General features: G+C 37.0%; 1 protein-coding gene and 1 pseudogene across 11 annotated transcripts in view; one reads left to right on the forward strand and one right to left on the reverse strand.

The window, feature by feature from the left end:
* Positions 1-13,688, reverse strand: part of CNOT4 (CCR4-NOT transcription complex subunit 4) — a 160,973-nt gene that overhangs the window by 125,704 nt on the left and 21,581 nt on the right. The gene's annotated exons all lie outside the window — the stretch shown is intronic.
* Positions 5,963-6,308, forward strand: LOC132211431 (small ribosomal subunit protein eS26-like; annotated as a pseudogene).

Below are 13,688 nucleotides of genomic sequence, written 5' to 3' on the forward strand. Positions count from 1 at the left end.
TTCTCTCCGAGGTTTGCAGCGGTTGCTGGGACTCTGTGAGGCAGAGCCCCTAGGGACGGAACTGAGAGCAGCCATAACTGCTCGCTCCGGCCTGCCCTGTAGATCCCCGGGGACCCGCCCCGCCCAAGCCCTGCGAAGAGCCATTTGCCGGATAGCCTCAGGCAAACACTTGATTAGCACCGCCCTAGAGATCCTGCACAGAAGCTCTCCCACTGCAGACACAGCGGACTCTCATAGCCAGTTAGCCTGGAGGTCAAATCACCCCTGGTATTGCCGACATCAATCAAGGCTTAACTACAAGAAGACTGCGCACAAAGACCACTAGAGGGTGTACCAAGAAAGCATAAAAAATGCGGAGACAAAGAAACAGGACAAAACTGTCAATGGAGGATATTGAGTTCAGAACCACACTTTTAAGGTCTCTTAAGAACTGTCTAGAAGCTGCCGATAAATGTAGTGAGATCCTCAAGAAAACTAATGAGACCCTCGATGTTATGATAAAGAACCAACTAGAAATTAAGCATACATGGACTGAAATAACGAATACTATACAGACTCCCAACAGCAGACCAGAGGAGCGCAAGAATCAAGTCAAAGATTTGAAATGCGAAGAAGCAAAAAACACCCAACTGGAAAAGCAAAATGAAAAAAGAATCCGAAAATACAAAGATAGTGTAAGGAGCCTCTGGGACAGCTTCAAGCGTACCAACATCAGAATTATAGGGGTGCCAGAAGATGAGAGACAGCAAGATATTGAAAACCTATTTGAAGAAATAATGACAGAAAATTTCCCCCACCTGGTGAAAGAAATAGACTTACAGGTCCAGGAAGCGCAGAGAATCCCAAACAACAGGAATCCAAAGAGGACCACACCAAGACACATCATAATTAAAATGCCAAGAGCAAAAGACAAAGAGAGAATCTTAAAAGCAGCAAGAGAAAGAAACTCAGTTACCTACAAGGGAATACCCATACGACTGTCAGCTGATTTCTCAACAGAAACTTTGCAGGCCAGAAGGGAGTGGCAAGAAATATTCAAAGTGATGAATACCAAGAACCTACAACCAAGATTACTTTATCCAGCAAAGCTATCATTCAGAACTGAAGGTCAGATAAAGAGCTTCACAGATAAGGAAAAGCTAAAGGAGTTCATCACCACCAAACCAGTATTATATGAAATGCTGAAAGGTATCATTTAAGAAGAGGAAGAAGAAGAAAAAGGTAAAGATACAAATTATGAACAACAAACATGCATCTATCAACAAGTGAATCTAAGAATCAAGTGAATAAATAATCTGGTGATCGTAATAGAATCAGGGACATAGAAAGGGAATGGACTGACTATTCGTGGTGGGGAAAGGGGTGTGGGAGATGCGGGAAGAGACTGGACAAAAATTAAAAATTGTGCACCTATGGATGAGGACAGTGGGTGGGGAGTGAGGGCGGAGGGTGGGGCAGGAACTGGGAGGAGGAGAGTTATGGGGGGGAAAAAAGAGGAACAAATGTAATAATCTGAACAACAAAGATTTAATTTAAAAAAAGAAAAAGAAATAAAAGGCACTTGAGTCTGAAAGAAGTAAACTCTCATTAGAGACTAGAATTTTCATGCACTTGGGGGTCCCTCAGCCCGGCCTACACCCTCTCACAGTCCAGGAGCCCTCAGGGGATGTCCTAAGCCACAGCCTGGCCTCCCTCTGTGGGAAGCAAACGAGGTGAGCTGATCAGGGGACAGCGCCGCCAAGCGAGCCGGCCCCACCGACCTCACCGACCCCATTGCCCCTCTGCCACTGCTGGTCACCACCGCCCCTCCCCACATCAGCATCCCCTCCCTCTGCCCTCTGGCACGCGCCTTGGCTGGCCTGGTGCCGCCTGCTCAACAGCCCCACCCCCTGCCAACCGGTTGTTCTGCTGTTCAGTCAATTTGCATATTGTATAGAATAACATGATAGTATATAGATAAAACCTTAAGACACCACCAAAAAATTATTAGAATAAACAAAGTCAGTAAAGTTGCAGAATTCAGAATCAATATACAAAAATCTGTAGCATTTCTATACACCAATAACAAAAAAATCAAAAGGAGAAATTAAGAAAACAATCCCACTTACAATTACATCAAAAAGCATAAAATACCTTGAAATAAATTTAACCAAAGATGTGAAACACCTATATTCTGAAAACTATAAGACACTGAAGGAAGAAACTGAACAAGATACAATAGAAAGATATACCTTACTCGTGAATTGGAAGAATTAATATTGTTAAAACATCTTTCTTACCTAAAGCAATATATAGATTCAATGCAAAATCTACTCAGATACCAATGGCATTCTTCTCAGAATTAAACAATTATTCCTAAAATTTATATGGTACCACAAAAGACCCCAAATAGTCAAAGAAATCTTGAAAAAGAAAAAAATGAGAAGTATCACGCTCCCCAATGTCAAACTATACTATAAAGCTACAAAAATCAAAACTGTGGTACTCAGCCCTAGCTGGTTTGGCTCAGTGTATAGAGCGTCGGCCTGTGGACTGAAGGGTCCCAGGTTCGATTCCAGTCAAGGGCACATGTCCAGGTGCAGGAGGCAGCCAATGAATGATTCTCTCTCATCATTGATGTTCTATCTCTCTTCCTCTCTGAAATCAATAAAATACATATATTTTTTAATTAAAATAAAACTGTGGTACTCACATGAAAATAGATATATAGATCAACAGAATGAATTGGGAACCCAGAAATAAATCCACAATTATGTAATCAATTAACCTACAAAGAAGAAGACAGAGATATACAATAGGGATAAATATAGTCTCTTTGAAGAAATGGTGTTGGGAAAACTGGACAGATACATGCAAAGAAAATGATGTTGGACACTTTCTCCCACCATAGTATACAAAAATAAATTCAAAATGGATTAAAGATTTAAATATAAGACCTAAACCATAAAACTCCTAGAAGAAAACATAAGCAGAAAACTCTTTCACATTACTCTCAGTAATATTTTTTTAATAGTCTGTCCTTGGACAAGGAGAATAAAAGAAAAATAAACAAATAGGACTACATCAGACTAAAAAAATTTGCACAGGAAAGAAAACTATCAACAAAACAAAAGATAACCTACTGAATGGAAGAAGATATTCACCAATGATACATCTGATAAGGGGTTAATATCCAAAATACATAAAGAACTCATACAACACCAAAAAGACAAACAATTCAATTAAAAAATGGGAAGAGCCCAGCCAGTGTGGCTCAGTGGTTGAGCATCGACCTATGAATCAAGAGGTCACGGTTCGATTCCTGGTCAGGTCAGAGCACATGCCTGGGTTGTGGGCTCTATTCTCAGTATGGGGCAAGAAGGAGGTAGTCGATCAATGGTTGTCTCTCATCACTGATGTTTCTATCTCTTTCCTCTCTGAAATCAATAAAAAAATATTTTAAAAAAATATTTTAAAAAAATGGGCAGAGAACCTGAATAGACATTTTTCCAGAGGGCATAAATATGGTCAAGAGGCATATGAAAAGATGCTCTACATCACTAATCATCAGGAAAATTCAAATCAAAACCAAAATGAGATAACACCTCACACCTGTCAGAACGGCTATCATCAATAAGTCAACAAACAACAAATGTTGGAGAGGATGTGGAAAAAAGGGAACCCTCATACACTGTTGCTAGAATTGTAAATTGGTGCAGCCACTATGGAAACCAGTATGAAGGTTCCTCAAATAACTAAAAATAGAGCTGCTATAAAATCCAGCAATTCCACTTCTGAGTATTTATCCAAAGAAAACAAAAACACTATATCAAAAAGATATATGCACCCCTATATTCATTGCAGCATTACTAGTCATAGGCAAGATATGAAAGCAACCCTAGATGTCCATCAATAGATGAATGAATAAAGGTGATGTTGCCTGTATATATAGGATGAAACAAAAATAGGTTTACAATTGTTCATATGAAAAATACAATAATTAAGAATAATACAAGAATAAACTGTTTCTGTACTCACAACTGTAAACCTATTTTTGCCTCACCGTGTGTGTGTGTGTGTGTGTGTGTGTGTGTGTATAATATTGTGTAATATAAGATTAAGAGAAAACAGTAAAACAAACTTCTTAACAGTAGTTAACTTTGAGAGAATTCTACAAGTCATTTTCACATGTTCTACAATGAATATATGCTATATTAGAGGCCCGGTGCACGAAATTCAGCCCAGCCTGCACCCTCTCCAATCCAGGACCCCTCAGGGGATGTCTGAATGCCAGTTTAGGCCCAATCCCCAGGACTGACAGTCAGACATCCCTCTCACAATCCTGGACCACTGGCTCCTAATCACTCACCTGCCTGCCTGCCTAGTTGCCCCTAACTGCCTCCCCCTCCTACTGGCCGGATCGCCCCTCACTGCCTCTGCGTGCTGGCCTGATCACCCAATTGCCCCCCCTACCGGCCTAGTCACTCCTAACTTCCCCCCCTCCCCCGCCAGCCTGATCACCCCTTGCCCCACCCCACCCCCACCCCCGCCAGCCTGGTCGCCTCCAACTGGCCCCCTCTGCTGGCCTGGTTGCCTCTAACTGCCCCCCCTGCCAGCCTGGTCGCCCCACGCAGCCTGCTGTTCAGTCGTTTGGTCATCCCTCACTAACCCCCTGCTGGCCTGGTCATAGGCAGCCATCTTGTGAGGGTGTGTTGTTAATTTGCATATTACCTCTTTATTATATAGGATATTTCTTTATTTTACTCATTAAAAATGATCAAAATTAAAACACAATAAGAGTAGCTATTAACTTTGTTTCCATCTTTCATAACCTAATGACAATCACTGTAAATAATTCTAATGTACTCCTTTAGATATATTGACTATATATATAAGCATATACTTATATCTTTTTAAATTGAAAATGAAAAGGACTCTGCACATTGTTTTGAACTTGTCCTATTTTACTTAATATACACTAGAAACCTTTCTATCCTATCACCTATATCACTACTTCATTCTTCTTCAGAGCTGCAGCATATTTCCATCATACAGATGTGCACGTAATTTAACAAGACTACTGACATAAATTTCTGTGCTTTCCTGACTTTTGATATCACAATATTACAATGCACATCCTTTAACATGTGTTTCTGTGTGCTAGTACATCAGAAACAAACCAATTCTCAAAAATTCATTCTGCAGAATTCACTTATTTATTTCATCTCAAGGACTGAACAAATCAAACACATGGCCCTACAATATATTTGTGTTAAATATATGTTAGATTTATAGTGAAATAATGATTACTAATTGTGAAATGTTTTTCTGAATATTAAATATATTTATAAAACTCAACCAAGCTATGACCTTTAGTGTAGAACAAGTTGAACCTTCTTTAAAATGACAAAAGGAAAATTGTCAGCAAATCTCATTGAAAACTCTTAAAACATTAAAATCACTCCATCCAACATAAATTAGCTGTAAATTTTAGTCAAAAACATAAAAAAAGGTTGACAGATACACTTTAAAAGTGACCAAAAAACCCTAAAAATACCAAAATGCTAGAAAAAAAACTTTTGAAAAAATTGTAGATATCAGAAAATGCTGGGAAAAAAACAATTTTTAGAAAGACTAATGATATCAGAGTAAACTGAAAAATTATCCCATGACATAATGCAATTTTGTCCATGTGCATTAGAGAAATATTTTCCTGAATATATTGATAGAAAGAATCGGTAAATTTGACTAGCCTATAGATTAATTGACCTAGAGCCAGTATATCTGTAGAACAAATTCCTAGAAATGAAATTGCTGGATCAAACATGGTATGTGCAATTTTTAGTTTTGACAACATTGCCAAATTGTACTTTAAAAAGTTGCACCAATCTACATTCTCATTAAAATCTATTAGAATCAAACATTTTATTCCTTATGAATCTAAAATGTAAATACTGGGCTCTCTCAGGTCCTCGTTCCCAAAATGACCAAGAAAAGAAGAAATAATTATCGTGCCAAAAAAGGCCGAGGCCATATGCAGCCTATTCATTGCACCAACTGCGCCCAGTGCATACCCAAACAAGGCCATTAAGAAGTTTGTCATTCGAAAAATAGTAGAGGCCACAGTTGTTAAGGACATCTCCGAAGCGAGTGTCTTCAACGCCTATGTGCTTCCCAAGCTGTATGTGAAGCTGCATTACTGTGTGAGCTGTGCCATTCACAGCAAGGGAGTCAGAAATCGTTCTCATGAAGTCCGGAAGGACCGAACACTCCCACCCTGATTTAGACCTGTGGGTGCTGCCCCACGACCTCCACCAGAGCCCTTGTAAGGAGCTAAGTCTTTAAGGAGTGAAGAAAAGTTCTCCGGGGGGAAAATAAATGCAGATTGTACTTCAAAAAAATAAAAATAAAATGTAAATACTGGAATCAGTTATTTTAAATTTGCGCTTTTAAAAATTTGAGCGTGTATGTACTTTGTAATGAAATAAATTCCTTTAAACTAATTAAATTATGAAAAAGCATGAAAGTATTTACACAATAAATTTTTAAATTATACAAAACAGCTTTACACTAATAAGAACAGTGTAAAATGAGTTCACATATTAATAAGAAATCAAGATAACATGCAAAAAATGAAAATGCTGTTTATTTCAGAATTTAGGAATTACCAGCTTTTTCATTTATTTTTAACAGCTATTATCATGCTGATTTTCTGTTAACAAAATGTTCTGGTGGCCTGGGAGTAAAAAATAATCACAGCTTTTTATGCCACCCAGGCTTTTTATTTCCTGTCAATGGCCCACCCAGTTTTCAGTTGTCCAGTGCCAAAATTTGATCACAATCTTCAATTCAGCACTCTCTTCCATTCTCCAAACCTTGGTCATTAAATTCTATTGCTTATATTTCTTTAATTAACTCTCTCTTTCATCTCCATTTCTACTGGATAACTAATATAAGGATCTTAATGAAATCTCTCTCCTCTAGAATCCAATTTGCACACAGTTCTGTTTGATTAACTTCCCTTCACACGAGTGCTTATCAAACCTGATCATACATAACAAATCATCAGTATGGCCCTAGCCGGTTTGGTTCAGTGGATAGAGCATCGGCCTGCGGACTGAAAGGTCCCAGGTTCGATTCCGGTCAAGGGCACATGCCAGGGTTGTGGGTTTGATCCCCAGTGGGGGGCGTGCAGGAGGCAGCCAATCAATGATTCTCTCTCATCATTGATGTTTCTCTCTCTCTCTCCCTCTCCCTCTCCCCTCCTCTCTGAAATCAATAAAAAAAATAAAAATAAATAAAAAACAAATCATCAGTATGTTGTTAAAAATGAGGATTCTGAGATAGGGTATTAGATTCTGCATTTCTAGCAAGCTCCCAGGTTATCCTGATGTTTTAACTTCACCCTTCAAGATATTCTTTAGATTAAGAAGCTTTAAATCAACTACTACCTCCTGCTCAAATTTAAATTCTTTTTCTTTTAAGTATTTTATTGATTTTTTACAGAGAAGAAGGGAGAGGGATAGAGAGTAAGAAACATCGATGAGAGAGAAACATCCATCAGCTGCCTCCTGCACACCCCCTACTGGGTATGTGCCCACAACCAAGGTACATGCCCTTGACAGGAATCGAACCTGGGACCCTTCAGTCCGCAGACCAACACTCTATCCACTGAGCCAAATCGGTTAGGGCTCAAATTTAAAATCTTTCTTGGTGCTCAAGAACCCTATCTCTCTACATTTATACTGCATAACCCTACAGCCTCACAGAATATCCTCCATTCTCCTTTTCACAGGCCATACTCATTTTGGTTTAGTGTCCCCATATAAAGATAATGTTCCTCAATTTCCTTTCAACTTCCTTTCCCACTCCACCTACCACTCATTCAAGTATTATCTTTTTTAAAAAACCACACAAATTAACCCTGCCCTCATTCTTTACTCTTTTTCCAAATTCCTGTAATACTTCTCCAATAAATACCTGGCATATGTTCCCCTATACTATTAGAACCATCACAGAGGATTCATTATGTGCTCTGAGGACACAATCTACTTACCATTTAATGCCTAGCAATATGCTTAGCATATAATTTCTAATTTTATCTAAGTTTATGCAGAAAATCATAGTGTACGGGTGCCTTTTCAAAGAATAACAAAAACATACCATGTTTCACCTTGGAGTCCTAATATTTCAAGGTCAATTTAGAAGAATAACAAAAACATACCACCATGTTTCACCTTGGAGTCCTAATATTTCAAGGTCAATCTGCCACTACTGTAAGCACAAATTACACTGCCAAGATAAAAACTAGTGACTATTTAGAACAAAAAATATTAAATTTTATTTAAAATTATAGAAAATGTCAAATGAGACATTAAATAAATTATGGGAAAGAATTCTATGAGAAAAAAATAAGAATTAAAAAAACAATTGTTTATATAAACCAACAATAAGGAACAGGAACCAAATAGAATAGATGGGGCAGGGAGTAGAGGGAAAGTTGCATAGAGAGAGGTAGGTGGTATTCCAATAAAACTAGGTAGAGTCAAAAATAAACAGAACATACAGTATTTTCAAGTGCCTATGGAACATTCATTCAAATACACAATATCTTGGGCCATAAAACAATCCTTAAAATATTTGAAAGAACTGAAATCATATTCTCTGACTATAATGGAATCCAACTAGAATCCAATAAAACTCCACACACTTGGAAATTTACCAACATACTACTGAATAATCCATGAGCCAACAGGAAGTCTCAAAGAAAAACAAAAATACATAGAGTTAAGAAAGATGAAAAACAACATATCAAAATTTGTCAAATGCAGCTAAAGCAGTATCCAGTGGAAAATTTATAGCATTAAATGCTTTCATTAGAAAAAAAGAAAGGTCTTATATCAATAATCTTAGCTCCTACATCACAAAACTACAAAAAAGAGAAAAGCAAACTTAAAGCAAGCAGAGGGAGGAAATAATTACAAAGGGTAGAGTTCAATAAAATGAAAACAAAAACAGAAAAATTAAGGAAACAAAAAGCTGGCTCTTCATAAAAAACAATAAAATTAACAAATCTTTAGTAATATTGACAAAGATAAAAAGGGAAAAAACAGAAATCACAAATATAAAAATGAAATAGAAGATTATCACTACAGATTCCACAGCTATTAAAAGGACAAGGAAATACTAAGAAGAATTTTATACTCATAAATTCAATAACTTGGAAAAAAATGGACCAAGTCTTCAGAAACCACACTTTCTAAAACTCAATCAAAATGAAACAGATAATCTAAAGAGTCCTATGACCATTAAATAAATTGAATTCATAGTTTTAAAAATTCAGGAAAAAGAAACCCTCTGACTCAGATGGCTTTACTGGAAAATTTATCAAAAATTTAAAGCGTTAATTCTAATATTACACTATCTCTTCTAAAAAGAGGGAATACTTCCCAAGTCATTTTATGAAGCCAATATTACTCTGGCACCAAACCCAGACAAACACTGTACACCAAAGAACAGAAACAAAAACTTCAAGCCAATATGTCTCATGAACTCAGATGCAAAATCCTAAACAAAAATTATCAATAAATAATATCCAGAAATATATAAAAAGGTTATTGGGATTTAATCTAGGTAAGCAATGCCAATTCAACATTTGAAAATCAATGTAACCTACCATAGCAAAGGACTAAAGAAGACAAATTACATAATCATATCAATGACAGAAAAAGCATTTGACAAAATTCACAATAAAAATTCTCAGTAAATTAGGAATAAAAAGGAACTTCCTCAACTTGATAAAGAACATCTATAAAAATCCCACAGCTATCATCACAATTTAATAGCAAAAACTATATGCTTTCCCCCCCTAAGCTCTAGTACAAAGTATGGATGGCTGCTCTCATCAATCTTATTCAACACAGTTATGGAAGCTCTAGCCAGCAAATAAAGTAGGATCCTATATAATAAGACTCTAATGTGCAAATCGACTGAACAGTGGAACGACTGGTTGCTATGGTGCACACTGACCACCAGGGGGCAGACGCTCAATGCATGAGCTGCCCCCTGGTGGTCAGTGGACTCCCACAGCGGGAGCGCCGCTCAGCCAGAAGCCTCTGCTGCAGGCGGGCAATAAGGAGTGAGGGGTCCTGGACTGCAAGAGCCCCGGAATGCGAGAGGGATGTCTGACTGCCAGCTTAGGCCTGATCCCCACCGCGATCGGGGGGGGGGGGGGGGGGGGAGGGTATAGGGCCTAAGCCAGAAGGCGGACATCCCCTGAGGGGTCCCAGACTGCAAGAGGGTGCAGGCCAGGCTGAGGGACCTCCCCCAGTATAGGAATTTTGTGAACTGGGGCTCTAGTAAGTAAATAAAAGGCAAACAGATTGGAACAAAAGAAAAAAATCTGTCCCTGATTGCAGATGACATTATTACCTCAAAAATGCCAAAAAAATCTACCCCCAAATTCCCTATAACTAATAAGTGAGTTCTGCAAGATCACAGGATACAAGGTTACTGCATAAGAATCAAACACATTCCTATATACTATCAATAAACATGTGAAAACCTAAATTACAAATACAATGCCATTTACAGTTGCTCCAAAGAAAATTAAATACATACGTATAAATCCAAAAAGCAAAACAAAACATGTGCAGATCTATATATTGAAAATTACACAATGTTGATGAACAAAAAGTTCTAAAAAATTGTTCACTTATTGGAAGGCACAACATAGTAATGATATTAATATTCCCCAAACTGATCTATAGGTGTAATGCAATTCCTAGTAAAATCCCAGAAAGATTTTTTATAGGTATAGATAAAAGCTTATTCTAAAATTTGTGTAGGAAGGAAGAGGTCCTACAAGACCCAAAGCAATTTTGAAAAAATATGAATCAAGTGGGAAGAATCACTCTTCCTGATGTTTTGGCTCACTACAAAACAGCATAGTACTGCCCTGGCCACTGTGGCTCAGTTGACTGGGCATCGTCCTATGCACTGGATTCCCGGTTAGTACACATGCTTGGCTCAATCCATGGTAGGGGGCGTGCAGAAGGCAGCCAATCAATGTTTTGCTCTCACATTGATGTTTTTTTGCTCTCTCTCCCTATCCTTCCTCTCTCTCTAAAATTCAATTGAAAAAATCTTAGCATTGAACAGACTGACATACCTCGATGTGGGGTTGAGGGGACAAGGATAAACCAAAGAACTTACATACTTGTATGAATAGCCCATGGACATGGCCAATAGGGTAGTGAAGACCTGGGGGAGTGGATAGGGGCTGAGAGGAGGGAGGTAAAGGAAGGAGGAAACGGGAGATATCTGTAATACTATCAACAATTAAAAATATATATTTTTTTAAATCTTAAAACTAAACAAAAAAACAAAGTGTGGCAGTGATAGACAGACGTGCAAATGGATGGAACTGAACAGAAAATCCAGGAACAGGTCACACAAGTATGCCCAACTGATTTTTGACAACAGTACACAAGCAATTCAATGGAGAAAAGGTATTATTTTGAACAAATGGTGCTTGAGCAACTGGACTTAAAAAGAAAAAACTAACCTCAACCTAAACTTTTATCTTATGCAAATATTACCTCAAAATGGATCACAAACTTAAATGTAAAATGTAAAACTATAAATTTTAAGAAAAAAAAATCTTCAAGACTTTGTACTTGAGTTCTTAAGAGTTCTTAGACTTGACACAAAAGGCACAATACATAAAGGGAAGAACTGACATATTGGGTCTTCCCAAAATTAAAAACTTTTGCTCTGAATAGCCCTATAAAGAGGATGAAAAAAGCTAGACTTAGAGAAAATATTTGCAAATGACATATTTGATAAAGAATGTATATCTATAAAGAACCCTCAGAACTTAACAGCAAAAAAATATCCTATTAGAAAATGAGCAAAAGACATAAACTGACATTTCACCAAAGAGGATATATAAATGGCAAATAAGCACATGAAAAAAATGCTCTGTATCTTTAGCCATTAGAAAGTGCAAAATAAAACTACAATGAGATATCATTACACACCTTTGAATGACTACAATAAAAAACAGGGATAACATCCAATCCAATTAGAACACAGAGAAACTCATAAAATCCTTGTGGGAAAGCAAAATCATACAGCAACTTTAGAAAATAATCTTGCAGTTTTTAAAAACTAAATATGCACTTACCGGATGACCCAGCAATTGTGCTCTTGGGCATTTATCACAGAGAAATAAAACATGATCGCACAAAAATCTGCATACAAATGTTCCTAACAGCTCCATTATGAAGAGCCAACAAACTGAAAAGAATACAAATATCCAACAGGTAAATGGTTAAACAAGTTGTGTTATATCCACACCATGAAATGCTACTCAACAATTTTTTTTAAAATTGATATACAGAACATAGATTCAGAAATTATTCTTGTAGGATCAATCTAAATCTAAATCTATCTACACAGCCAACAGAAATCCTTAAAGCTTAGGAGGAACCAAAAAGGTAACAAGGATATGTTAAAATCTAGAAAACAGACAAGTAGCAAAATTTTGTTTCTATCAGAGTCTATAAAAAGTTATCCATATAAGAATATGAATTCAGTGAGTTCACTTTTCTTCTTTGTTCCCACAATCCCTATTATTTAAATTATCATGATTCTTTTCTCCCTAGTATTCTTTTCCCCTAATTGTCCTTGCTTAAAAAACCCTTTTATCAAATCTAATCATTAACACACAAAAAGATTAAAGCTTGTTGGCCCAAACTTTTTCACTTCTTGTACACTCTTCTTGTGAATGTGTTTGTATATAATTTTCAATACCTAAGTATGTATGTGGACTCTTTGAGTGAGAATAATAATAATAATAATAATAATAATAATAGTTCTCCAGTAAATAAATTATTTTCAAATGCTTGACAGTCATTTTTGTTAATGCCTTTATGGTAACAACATAACATGAATTATTCTGAAGTATATTTTAGAGCCCAGAAGTCAACATCTCCCTTAAATAATCCACAGCTACTGCATAATCAGTTGTTCACTTAAAAACTACCTAGATCTGAGCATATGCCACTTGGTTTTAAACACAGCTCAAGGCTTAACCTTAAAAAGCATTCATTGAACCCAACACATCAAAAGAAGTAGTAAAAATACAACCATAAACTTAAATCTTTAAAGTACTAAACATGAAGGGAAAAACAGCAGTAATAATGGCTAAGATCCAAGTTTATAAAACCTATGACAGCAGACGGAGTTAATGCAGGTGCTTTTGCTTATTTGTTTACTGGATTTTACATTCAAACAGACAAAATCTCCTTTCTCATATGTAAAATTTTCTATCCATTTTATTTTTTACCATATATAAATTGCCTTTAAGTCTTAAAAACATACATTAATAATGGAAGAATTGTAAAATGTACTATTAATAGTCCTAATATTAAGAATTAAATCAATTCTGATACTTTTATTTTAAATTCTCCTTCAAATTATTCCAGGCAATGTAGAGAGAGTAACTTGTGCTTATGTGGTACCATGATCAAGATATGGCAAAAGCCCTGGCTGGTTTGGCTCAGTGGATAGAACGTCGGCCTACAGACTGAAGGGTCCCAGGTTCGACTCCGGTCAAGGGCATGTACCTTGGTTGCGGGCATACCCCCAGTGGGGAGTGTGCAGGAGGCAGCTGATCTATGTTTCTAACTCTCTATCCCTCTCCC

This window comes from Myotis daubentonii, chromosome 10, assembly GCF_963259705.1.
Source record: "Myotis daubentonii chromosome 10, mMyoDau2.1, whole genome shotgun sequence".
Lineage (NCBI taxonomy): Eukaryota > Metazoa > Chordata > Mammalia > Chiroptera > Vespertilionidae > Myotis > Myotis daubentonii.